Source organism: Rattus rattus, chromosome 6 (assembly GCF_011064425.1).
Source record: "Rattus rattus isolate New Zealand chromosome 6, Rrattus_CSIRO_v1, whole genome shotgun sequence".
Lineage (NCBI taxonomy): Eukaryota > Metazoa > Chordata > Mammalia > Rodentia > Muridae > Rattus > Rattus rattus.
In genome coordinates this window covers 150,008,342-150,021,406 of record NC_046159.1, presented here as the reverse complement: position 1 = coordinate 150,021,406, position 13,065 = coordinate 150,008,342, and positions in this window count along the sequence as shown.

Genomic DNA, 13,065 nt, shown 5'->3' with positions numbered 1-13,065 from the left:
CCTGATCAGGCGGTGAGGTCTCTCTCCCACGGGTTTTGGGAGCAGAGAGCTGCTGCGGGCCGGGATCCGCGGGTCGCTTATTTTCTCCTGCAGCGAAACCAGGGAGATTAGAGTGTCTACAAATATGGGTCGATTACTGGAAATAACACTACAACATAAGCCAGGAGGAAAAAAATAAAGGAGAAAGCCAGGTGGGTATCCAAAGGGGGGTAATATGTGCAAAGCAAAGGAAGATACTCTTAGAAGATGAATATAACTGGGTGTAACCAGACAGGTTGTGAACGTGTGCGTGTGTATGTGTGTGCACATGTGTGCACATGTATGCATGTGTGCATGTGCATATGCATGCTTGTGCAGGTTAGTGTGTGTCTGTGTCTGTGTGCATGCCTGCATGGGTGTGTATGCATGCCTGTATGTGCGTGCACGTGTGTGTGTATATGCATGCATAGTGTGTGTAAGGAGATAAGTGGTGTATGCAAAGGATGAAATGCCATTTTGTTATGTACTAGAATTGTATGCATAAATGATCACTTTCTTTCTGAAATTCTCTTCCCAGTTTCCTGAAGTACAATTCATCTTTATAAGTTTATAGTTCTGTGTATTCTGACAAACGCAAAGCCATTTAACCACCACCACAATCAAGATAGAAGCCAGTTTTGCTGCCCAAGAAGCTCTCTCAATCTACTTTGTGATCAACGGCTTCCCTACCTGAAGCCTTAGGCTGTCTTGATTTTTGTGCTTTCTCTTTAGTTCCCACCGCTCATTCAATCTATAGAATATTGCACAAATAGGACTATATTATGTAGCTTTTACCCTGGAGTGTTTCGCTTCATGTAAATGGAGCTGGTACTAATCCATGTGTGGGGATGTGAGTGAGAATGGCCCACTTAGGCTCATGTATTTAAATGCTTGATCCCCCGCTGATGGAACGGTTTGGGAGGGATTAGCCTTCTTGGATGAGGTGTGTCACTGGGTGCAAGGTTCCCGGAGCTGGGGACCGAACCCAGGGCCTTGTGCTTCCTAGGCAAGCGCTCTACCACTGAGCTAAATCCCCAACCCCTGTGTGCAAGCTTTAAGGTTTTAAAGGCCATACCATCCCCAGGTAGCTTTCTCTGCTTTGTGCTTATGGATCAGATGTAAGACCTCAGTGGCTGCCCCAGTGCCCTGCCTGCCTGCCTGCCGCCACTCATCCCGCCATGACGATCATGGACTCTGAACCTGGAAGCAAGTTCCTGATTAGATGCTTCCTTTTGTACATTGCCTTGGTCATGGTGTCTTTTCACAGATATAGAAAAGTGTCAAAGAAACCGTGTCCCTTGAATATAAATATATTCCTTTCTCTTGGCGAGTGGTGTCCTATCATATAGACTTTCTGCAAGTCGGCTGTGCATTCACAAGTTGAAGGATATCTGAATCGTCTCTGGGTCTTGGGAAATGGAGTTGGAGTCAGCAAAAGCATTAGTATACAGGTTTTCATATGGATTTAATGTTCATTTCTCTTGAGTTGACACCTTAGAGTGGGACTGCTAGGTAACCATGTTTTAGCTTTGTAAGAAGGGCTGCCAAATGATTTTCCTAGCTGGTTATGCCTTGCTACATTTTGATCAGTAGCTCATGTCAATTTAAAAGATGGAGCCATTATAAATGATAAAAAAAATCGCTCTCTCTGTTTGGCTTTTGATATCCCTAATTACTAATATCTCTTTTAAAAATGGAATTGTTTTTGTTACTGACTTTTTGGACTCAATGTTCTGGCCTGAGGCTTTTATCATAGGTTTGTGTTTATGGTTTCTCAATATGTTTTCTTTTTAATTTTTATTGTCTTTTGAAGATCAGAGATATAAATTTTTTAAGTTCAACTTGTCAAATATTTAGGTTTTGACCAGGAGGTCAAAAATCCATTAAAATTTTAAAATTACTTATTTTATGTGTTCTGTGTGGGTGTCCCAGTTACTTTTTCATTGCTGCGCTAAGATACCCTGACCAAGGGTACCTGAAGAAGAGTTTCTAAGGGGCTTTCAGTGTCAGAGGGTGAGTCCATGACTGTCATGGAGGGAGCATGGCAGCAGGCAGGCAGGCGGGCATGGCACCGCAGTGGTAGCTGAGAGCCTACATCCTAATATACAAGTATAAGACTCAGGTGGGGAGGGAGGGGGAGAGGGAGAGGGAGAGGGGGAGGGGGAAGGGAAGGGGGGGCAGGAGAGGGAGGGAGAGAGACAGGGAAGGGGAGGAGGAGGAGAGAGATAGTGATATGATCTCAGTCTTTTGAAACCCCCAAGCTCACCCCTAGTAATACACTTCCTCCAACAAAGCCATAGGCACCAAACATTTGAATATAAGAGCCCTTGGGAGCCGTTCCCATTCCAACCATTACAGTGGGCTTGTGGGTGGTACAGTGTACATATGGATCTCAGAGGAGAGCTTACCCACATTAGTTCTCTTCTTCTTCCCTGTATGTCTTGGGCTGGAACTTCAGTGGCCAGGGTTGGTAACAATCGTCTTTACCCGTAAAGCTATCTAACTGACTCCATGACCCTTTTTAAGTTAAATGTGGCGTGTAGTATGAGATGTAAAAAAATGAAGATGTATTTTTTCCCCCTGACACGAGGTTCTCAGCTGTTGAAATGCATGACCTCCTCCACTGAATTGCCGTTGTCTTTGCTGAAGTCGCTGGCCATAGATATGTGACTATGCTTCTGCACTGTTCTGTGCTACTGTCTACGTGCCTGCCATTTCCCTGTCCTTCAGTCTCCATCTCTGAAGCCACGGCCAGATCAAGGAATGGGACAGTAACAACCCCTGCCCTTGGGAGGTTTCTATTTTCCTTGGGGTCGGGCATCAAGTCGCTTCCTGAGGAGCTGTGTCTTCTCGCATGGCATTTGTACCATGAGAACTCATCTCTGCTTTGCCTATGGCTTTTCTCAGTGTCAGAGCTAATCATTAACAGAGGCAACATGGCCTGGGAAGCCATAGTTCTTACCCAACACTTTATAAAGAAGGTTTGTTGATGTGTGGTCAAATGCCTTGGCTTTGTTCAGAAGATGAGATGATTGGGAAATGGAGGAGAGGTGAGAAGCAGGTACTGGATGGATATGATGCATGGTGGGAAAACATCTGCAGCTCAGAATGTTGGGACAGAGAGCAACAACTTTACAGTGGGGACTGGGAAAATCCCCACAATGCCTTTCTTCTGAGACAGTTTCTAGGGAAAATGAGGACATATTCTCCCTCACAGTGGGAAAGTGTAGAGTATTCTTGGGTCAGAAATGTCTATCTGTCCATCACTTGGGGCTGAAATGGCTGTTTGTCTGTTAAAGCTTGTCCTGTGGCTCTCTGGTTTGGAATGGTAGCTGTGCTGGACTGGGATACATTTCAAAGCTCTCCCAGGGACTCATTGGACTTCAATAGAGTATGAATGGCAGGGATCTGGGACTCCATTACTCTTTAGCTCTCTGGAGGTCACAGGCTCTGAGGTTTCAGGGCCCTGCTTCCCAAGGCTTTGTGTGTCTGAGCCACTGGCCGGGGGCACTCTGTCAGGGTGCAGATCTGACCCTAGGTGGGATCCCTAACCCTAGCCAGCACTCCCCTGGAGGTGGCAGGGCCACCCACTGGTGCTCAGAGTATTCTCTCAGAAGGCGAGGAGGACAGAAGCACGAGGCTCCAGCTCAGTAGATGGAGGGAAACCCCTGGCCTAGGCCCTGGGAGGGAAATAAGCTTTAGGTGACTCTTCCGTCACAAGGTAATTATCTGATACCTGGCTGTCATTTCTTAAGCATCATGTTGACTAAAGACAGTCCCTCCACCCCTTATTATGTGTGCCTGAGTCCTGGGTCCTGCTTTATGCTTTAAAAGACCTGCACCTAATTATACCCTGAGCCTCACCCAACCCTTGTCCTGTGTCACTCGATGACGGCACCCCTTAGGGGAGAGCAGTCTTGTTTTGTATTTGTTGACTCAAGATTAAAACAGGACGTGGAGACTTGGCTCAGCAGTTAAACCTATTTGGCACGCCATCCCAACAACCAGGGTTTGGATCCCCACACCCAGGTCACAAGGAGGGCATTTCTTGCCCTCTTCGAAGCCCAGTCTGAGCGTGGCAGAGGCACTTGCCGCCCACTTCGGAACACATGAGCCCTAGATTCAGGGAGGCACAGGTAAAGTGTGGTGGAGGAAGACCCTTGGCATCCTCTCCTGGCCTCTGTGTGCATGTGTGCACAGGTGAGAACACGCAACTCACACACAGACATAGTGGGAGTGCACACACACATACACACACACACAATCACACATACAATCACACACATACAATTATACACACACACAATCACACATACACAATCATATACACATAATCATACACACACAATCATACACATACAATCACACACACAATCACACACACGCAATCATACACACACTTTTTGTTTTCTAAGGAAAGGACCTCACTGTGTAGCTTTGCTGGCCTGAACCTCACTATGTAGACCAGGCTGCCCTTGAACTTAAATCGATCCACCTGCCTCTTAATCCTGGGATTAAAGGCGTGTGCTAACACACCAGGCATAAATCTTTTTTTCTTTTTTAAGGTATTTAACAACAGTAGTAAAAGGGGGGGGGATTAAAAGTAATGAATTTATATCTGGGGACTGTGAAATGGAAGCTTCTAGTTTCTTTGGACAGTCAGTTATGATGTCACATGATGTCTTGCTGGGGCACACAGGTGAAAGGCTGTCTTGCTAAAGCAGACACGGGGATGTTTTCCTGAAGCAGACACAGGTAGAAGGATGTTTTGTTAGAGCGAGCACGTGAAAGGATGCTTGACCCCACAGACAGTGGGAGATGAGCACTGAACCTTGGTTTGGTTTGCTCTGGCTCTGTACTCTATGCTAAGACAAGCGTGCATTGGCTCACCTGATGTAGCATTGTTGAGCTCAACTTGTGGTAAAGCCATCTTTGAGAGAAACTTGCTCAAGAACTGCTTGTGAGGTCCTGTGGCCTCCCCTCAGGCTGGTTGGCAAGCCCTGTGGTTTCTTCAGGATTGAACTGCAGCTGCTTGTTCACACCTGATGTCTGCCTGCCGAGAGGACTAGTCTGTGGCTGCTGAGGAGAGGTTGAACCCTTAGTAAAAGTAGGTTGCAGGGCTGGAGAGATGGCTCAGAGGTTAAGAGCACTGTCTGCTCATCCAGAGGTCATGAGTTCAATTCCCAGCAACCACATGGTGGCTCACAAACATCTATAATGAGATCTGGTACCCTCTTCTGGCCTGCATGTGTACACGAAAGTGCAACGCTGTATACATAATAAATAAATCTTTTTTTTTAAAAAAAAAGTAGATTGCAAAACATTTATGCCTACAGGACTGTCAGGAGTAATGTGAGTCTTCTGGTGGGAGGGTCAGGAGAGAAGAGACCAGAAGGAAGACTCTTGGGTCTGGAGAGGTCCTACCTGAAGCTTGAGTCACTCTGCCAAAGGTCTGAGTATCAGGTTTTGGTATAGGATGCAGGGCTGAAGCTGAGCAGAGTGGTTCACCCCTAAAGTGTTTGCACTTTCCACTTAAAGGCTGTTGACATGTATTGCAGGAAATCGAATGAGAAGAGTGCATGTGTGATCGTGCGTGAGCATGTGTGCGTGCGTGTATGCACTCTGGAGGAGAGGCTGTTGCAACAGAGAAGCAGAGGGGATGTGGGCGCTGAACTGGCAGAAAACTATTGCACAATTCCAGCAAACTTTTGCAGTGGCTTGGCCAAGAGCATCTAAGGGTCCTGACCAGCTGGTGCTGGTGAGGTAGAATATAGCCAAGAATATTCATGGAAAGTCTCTCTGCGGTTTGAGCAAGGAAGACCTGAAGAAGGGCTGTTGCCATCACTCTGGCCCTGGCCTTGACTTCCTGAAATAGAGTTGAGGCCAAGCCTGCTCAGGTCCTCCTGGTTTCAAGGATGAGACTGAGCCTGTGTACAAGCAAGAATAATCTAGGGGAAATAACTGCAGGGTTTGCTATAGAGAAAGCCCCTGGGTGAGCCCCGGAAACTAGCTTTCTTTTTTTTTTCTTTTTGTTCGGAGCTGGGGACCGAACCCAGGGCCTTGCGCATGCTAGGCAAGCGCTCTACCACTGAGCTAAATCCCCAACCCCACTAGCTTTTTTCTCAAGTGATGCTCGGAGAACAGGCTTCTGGGCCAGACTTTTGTAGACACAGCTGCAAACTGGAGAGAAAACGCAGTCTGCCACTCTTACCAGAAACGTCCACTAACATTGTCACCCACACCCATGGGGGATGTAAAAGCTACTTTTATTCACCTGTTGTAATTCTCGTGCCTCTGTCTGCTAACCTAGGCCTAGTCCTGGAAGCTTCCAGCCTCTGCACGGTCTTATCCAGGCCTAGAATGTTTTCAGCCTCTGAGGCTTACTGCTGAATAAGCTCACCCTCTCTAGTTCTTTCTGAACTGTGGCTGGCTGGCTCAGGTCAGCTGTTGTGGCTCAAACTTCATGCTGATTTAACCTGGCCTCTTAGTTTCTCACTGAATTGCTCTGCTTGGCCTCACACTAACTCTGGCAGTCTGTTCTAATCTTCTCACTCTCTGCCTCCTTCTGTCTTCACCTGTGTCTAGCCTGTTCTCTCTGTAACCTGACTCTGTAAAACTCTCCTGCTAATACCTGCCTCTACCTCCTTCTCTCACTGCCCCTTCAGTAACTTCCTCTCCTTTCTTGGGTGAATTGGGCATATCCTATTCTGTCAAGTCTTCCTCTGATTTGTCACTTTGTCTGATGCTCAATTAGACATCGCTTTCAAACACGGGTGCTTGCTTCCTTCTGCAAACTAAGTTGACTTCCATTGTTTGGGATTGAAGTTGTGTGCCACCATTCCTGAACGACATAAGCCTTTCTCTACCTGGAACTTGCTCTGTACTAGGCTGGCTTTGAACTCGGAGCTCTGCTTGCCCATCAGGGAAGCCAAGTGTGGTGACATCCACTTGTAATTCCAGAGCTGAGAAAGCAGAGGCAGGCAGATCCCTGTCCAGGCATCTTAGCCTGTGTGGCTAGATCCAGGCCAGTGAGAGATCTTGTCTTTAAAGGGAGTGGGGGGACAAGGAAAAACCAAAACCAAAACCCCAAAATTGCCTGACACACTCCATTGTCCTTTAATCACACACACACACACACACACACACACACACACACACACACACACACACACACAATCAGCAGCTTCTTGCTGCCTAAGGCTTGGACAAAGCCTATTATTGCCCCATATGATCCATGTTCTATGGCTTCCATATGCTTTCTCTGGTCCTCTGCATCCTGGGTGACTGGCTTCTGCCAAAGTCCCCTCATCTGTGCCTCCCAGGCCCTGTCAGTTCCCTATAGGTGACTAAGCCGTCCAGAGTTGAAGATTTGCCAGAGCACAGTATCCAGTTTCAAACCAGGACCGTCTTTGGTCACCTTGGCCTCCTCCGGCCTGGGCTCTGTGGTCTCTGCTATGGAGGTGCTGTGGGAGGCCCCGACATTCCTCACATTCAGTAGAGCCTCCAGCTCCCTCCTGAGGAGCTTTCCTGACACCTTTCTCCACTGATGCTCCCTGATCTGGTTTATCTTCTATCTCTCTGCACACTGGACCTGTGAAACCAGCAACCTGCTGGTGTAGTTCCACTGCCCGAGTGCCAGTCTCCGTGGATGCCAACGAGGAGGAATCTGTGGACCTTTGGGGTGCTACTGGTAGTGTTTACATACCTTTCCATCCGTGGTGCTAGTACTGGTTAATACACCTGCGAGATATGCACTCTGTCAGGTTCAACTAAGGCACCCTCAACTGTTCTCAGCTTGAAAGCTGGTTACACACGCTCCTGCTTTCAAAATGACTCTCTCTGCTAGTTAGTCATGAATGTTAAGACGGGGGTTCCCGGGTGTATGCATACTGACCTTCATACCTGTCGGTGTGGGTCTCTCTTGTGTGTACCCGTTTGTGTGTTCTCGGTCTTGCCTGAGAGCAGTTGTGTGTGCTCACGTTTTGCCGAGGAACTTTAAGGGCATCGTGGAGTTGGAAACCCAGTTGCAGAAGCAAAACCTCAAGGATTCTTAGGTGACAAAGAAGTAATGAGGAAATATACTGAGTCTTCTTTTCCTTTGCCTCTTTGGAAGGCCATGCGGCAGATGGATACTGGTAGCCACAGTCGTGTCTCTTTTGAAGCACTCTATGGCTACCCAGCCGTGTACCCCAAAGCTCTGTGGCCTTCTTCCCTGTGTTTATGACACTCCCCTCCTCAGAGGCTCAGCAGGCTTGCTTGGTTGCATGTGGCCTTTGCCTAAAGACAAATGGTTTGCGGATATTTTTAAGTGTGGCGTGCTTTCATTAATTCATCTCAGTTCTTCAGTTAAGAGCTATTTTTAGTCACTTGACGTGAGAAGGCCCCCACGTTTGGCACTACAGCACTGGGACCACTGTCTATGCTTCCTTCTAAGCAATGTATGAGCCCCTACAATCCGCCCACTCCGTTGGCTCTCCTCCTCCTCCTTGGCTTTGCATTTGGGGGCTGTGTGTTGGGCTTCTCTGTAGCTGTGTGACCTTGGTTCATCTCCAGGCATACGGCTTTTCCATGTCTGAAAACAAAATATTTTCTATTCCCATTTTACATAGTTTGAGGACCAAATGGAGATATTTGTAGTGTCCCGTTAGAGGGGTTCAGTGTCTATAAACATCCAGAGCCATAACTCTAATGTCAGGTTAACCCCGTCTGTCATGCTCTTGGCTCTTAGCCCAAGACCAGGGTTGGGGTGGGACCAGGTCTGCACAGGAGCCTATGAGTTATGCAGAGTAGGCCCCAGGGAGTCTCAAGGACAGCATCTCCTGCTTCTGAAACCTAGCAGATAAACAGTGGTTTTAAATTGCTTGTGCTCACAGAATGCTGTTTTGGAAGAATATTCATTTGCTCGAGAGCTGCATTTAGGAAGCACCAAGCTTTGCCGTAAGGCAGACCTGGGATTGACTGAGCTCCACGAAGGTCCCCCGTCCTTACTGTTCTCTTGTTTCCTTTTGTGTTCTCTTGATTCAGGCATCTAGGAAAGTCTTTTCTTGTGTTTAGTGTTGCATCTATAACCTACAGGGTGACACGAACTTCTTTAATCTGATTGTTCTCTTTCCTTGACCCAATGTTTCTCTAAATCCGTTAAGTTTTACCATCTTGGGAAAAACGCTTTCCTTCTTCAGCATCTCCCCATCCCTATGTGAGCCTCTTTCCTCCCTCCCTCCATTTCCCCTGGGACTTCTGACATCCACACCCTCTGTTTGTCCCCTTCTCTGTCACCTTCTGAGCTGAAAGAAGGGAAAACATTGTGTCTACACCAAAAGTAGCCATCACCTTCTGTCCAACCTTCCCTCTGAGCTGACAGTGCCCTAGGTCCCCATGGTTCCTGCTTCCTTACCCAAGCTTCTCTGGATCCTCCAGTAATCAAAGTACTTTGTCCTATCTCAAGTGACAGACACTGTTGCAGGTGTGGATGCTAACAGCCATCCCATATTTGGTGAACCGTATAGTCCCTAGAAGACATGGTCAGAGTGTCCCTCTCACTAACGACTCCCTTCTTTTTCTTTCTTTTTTTTTTTTTTTTTTTTTTTGTTCTTTTTTCGAGCTGGGGGACCCAACCCAGGGCCTTGTGCTTCCCAGGCAAGCGCCCACCACTGAGCTAAATCCCCAACCCCTAACGACTCCTTCTTGACCCATCTTTCCGTACCAGCCTCCAAAGTGTGGTCTTGCCCTTTCTCTACCTTTAAAACACTACCTTTCCCTCCCTCCTTCTAAGGTGGTGGGCTTCACAATTAAGGCTCCTTGAGAAGTTTCTAAACATCTTGATAACACGTGACGCTGGAGGTGGGGTAGGAGGGACTTTATGGAGTCGATTGCTAATCTTTAGGCTCAGTCTCTATCCATACCAATTTTGAAGCATACCCGTCGTGATACACAGCCACTGGCTGGTTAACCTCAACCACTGGCTGGTTAACTGGCTGGTTAACCTCAACCACTGGCTGGTTAACTGGCTGGTTAACCTCAACCACTGGCTGGTTAACTGGCTGGTTAACCTCAACCTTTGCATGCCGAAACCTTAGTGAAGCCCCAGGTAGATCTTTCACCATTCGCCCAGGCTTTTAGTCTATATTATTCCCCACTACTGACCATTACTGATCCCAAGGTCTGCCTGTCTTCCTTCTCTGTAGCCCAACGGAGCTCGCTGTCTCTAGTCCATGAGTGCAGGCCTCTTTATTTTCACCCTGACTGAGGAAGCGCCTGCCGGATCGTCTCTTTTGTGCGTGGACTTCTGAGCAGTGGCTGAGACTGATCTGCAGAGTCCTGTGCTGATTTTCCTTTCCCATGACAAGCAAGCAGCATTGTGCTTTGTCGTTCTCTGCATTTGCTCACTCCCCTATTCTCTCAGTCAAAATACTGGCTTCCAATTTCCCCAACAGTCTTTTAAATTTCCCAATTCCATAGAAATAGGATTTTTGTTTTGTTTTTTGGTTTGTTTTTTTTTTTTTTTTTTTTTTTTTTTTTTTTTTTTTTTTTTTTTTCTTTTTAAAATTTTGGCTTTCCTTAAAAATTACCAAAAAAAAAAAAAATGCCAATTATTCAGGACCTCTTCAAATTATGCATGCATCCTGTAGAATTCTGCATTCTGACTGTCATGTTTCCAATGTCTTGGTCCCCTACCTAGAGCACAGACAGATCGAGACTACAGGCTGGATTATGTTTACCTGTAATGTTCCCAACAACTTTAAGAACACATATGTACTGTTTTAGTTAGGGTTTCATTGCTGTGAAGAGATTCCATGACCAAGGCAGCTCTTCTAAAGGAAAACATTTCATTGGGGTTGGCTCACAGTTTCAGAGACTTAGTCCATTATCGTCATGGTGGGAAGCTTGACAGCCTGCAGACAGACACGGTGCTGGGGAAGGAGCTGAGAGTTCTTCATCTTAATCCAAAGGCAGCAAGGAGGAGAAGACTGTGTATATGTACACTGAGCATAGCTTGAGCATAGGAGACCCTGAAGCCCGACCTCGAAGCCCGCCCCCAAAGCCCGCCCCCAAAGCCCGCCCCCAAAGCTCGCCCCCAAAGCCCGCCCCCAAAGCCCCCATAGTGACGCACTTCCTCTAACACGGCCACACCTCCTAATAGTGTCACTTCCTGTGGGGCGAGCATTCCAAGAGACGAGTTTTGGCGGGGGGCACACCTATTCAAATCAGCACATGTACTAAATGAAGGAGGTTTATCTATGAGCACATAGTCCTGAAATAACTTTAGATATAATTTCATTTCTAATTTAATATCTGTAATTTTTGAGATGGTTTCATGTAGCCCAGGCTGATCACAAAACTCAGTTTAAAGCTGGTGAGTTTCCCGTATGCAAGGTGACACTCTGCTTATAGCTGAGCTACAACCTGAATTAATATTTAATTCTATTTGTTAATTTTATGTAGTATAGAGACCATGTTAAGAGTTCAGCAGACAGCATATGCTCCAAAGTCAACTCTTCATGTAGACTTCAGGAATTGAACTCATCCCTCAGGCTCTACCTACTAAGCCGAATAGCTGGCCCCTTTTCTATTGTCTTAATCGTGAATTCTAATGTTTGAAGGTGGTATTTCTTCTTGCATGGGTACTTTAAATATATTTTCATTTTAAATTCCTACTTGTATATTAGAAACCATTTATGGAAAAGTTCTCCTGTATAATGCAATTGCCTATCAAATCCAGGTTTTGTGATCAAGCCGAACGGCCAAGTGATTAATTCAACAGAAGAACCCTGACTTAGCCAAATCGCACAGCATAGAAAGCCTGCCTTGATTTTAGATTTCAGACGAGTGTGTACACTAATTCTTAGCTTGAAAGATGGGCTCCTAAATGAACGGAGGGGCATGCCCTGCTGCTGTGCGTGGCTTTGCCGGTTTGGTGTAATTCCCTGAAGCTTGCTTCCCTCAGACCTCTGTTTGGGACTCCCTAAAATTATTCACACCATGCAGCGATGCAGTGGCACTGAATGCAGCCTGCGCCAGAGATCAAGCGGGAGGCAAGAAATGCGGAAGAACAGAACAGAATTTGGTGACATGGATTAAATGCTTTCCGTCCTGGTTATTGCCTGCAAGGTTCACATTCACCCGGATGTGGCGCGAAGGCGTCTTAGCTAGAATGAGATTGCAAAGATGTCTTTCACATGGATGGACACATTTTGCTAGAGTTTTAAGAACTCCATTAAACTTTACTACTGCTACTATGTGGATATGATATACGCATATGGATTTGAATGTGTGGGTGCCGCAGGAGGACCCAAGGAGGACGACACTTTTCCAGAGTTCTCTCCTTTCACTATGAGTTCCAGGGCGCTTCCACCTACCAAACCGTCCCATCTCCCCAGTCTTAGGAAGTTTACTCCCATCTTCAGGAGATCCAAAATTGTTTTGTGGCCTTAGGTTTTCCCAGATGAAGCTCCTTTCTAGGGGTTAGTCCCACGCGGCCTCCACCGAACCCTAGGAGGTGGGGCTCCATCAAACTCTTCTCAAAACCCTCAGAAAGAGCGAGGCTCTCCCTGGAACTTACTGTTAACCTTCCCCAGCTGTGGTGACGGAAAGCTGAGCTGCTGCAGAGTGCCCCGTGGATGCATCTCATGGGCAGCATGCTCCAGAAGGCCCAGCAAGGGTTCTGTTTAATTCTAGGGTGTTACCCTACTGTTTATACACGAATGCTTACAACCATAGCTATTATTACGGATAATAATCATAATCACTATATATTTAATTAGGGCCCTACACGAACTAGACGCGCTTCTGAACCTGTTGTTGGATAGAGTGCCCTCATTTTCTTGGGGCTTTATAGGCACCCTCTGGGACTACGTTGTCTGAAGAAGTTTGTTCTAGTAGAATCCTGCTACTGGCAGGGATGCTATTTGGTTATTTTGCTGTAAGTTTGCCTTAAACGACAACAAACAAAAACAAAAACAAAAAAACCAAATAAAACAAGACAAAAAAACAAACAAGGGTGGAAAAGATACACGTTGGGATCTGAGCTTGCACACTGGGGTAAACTTA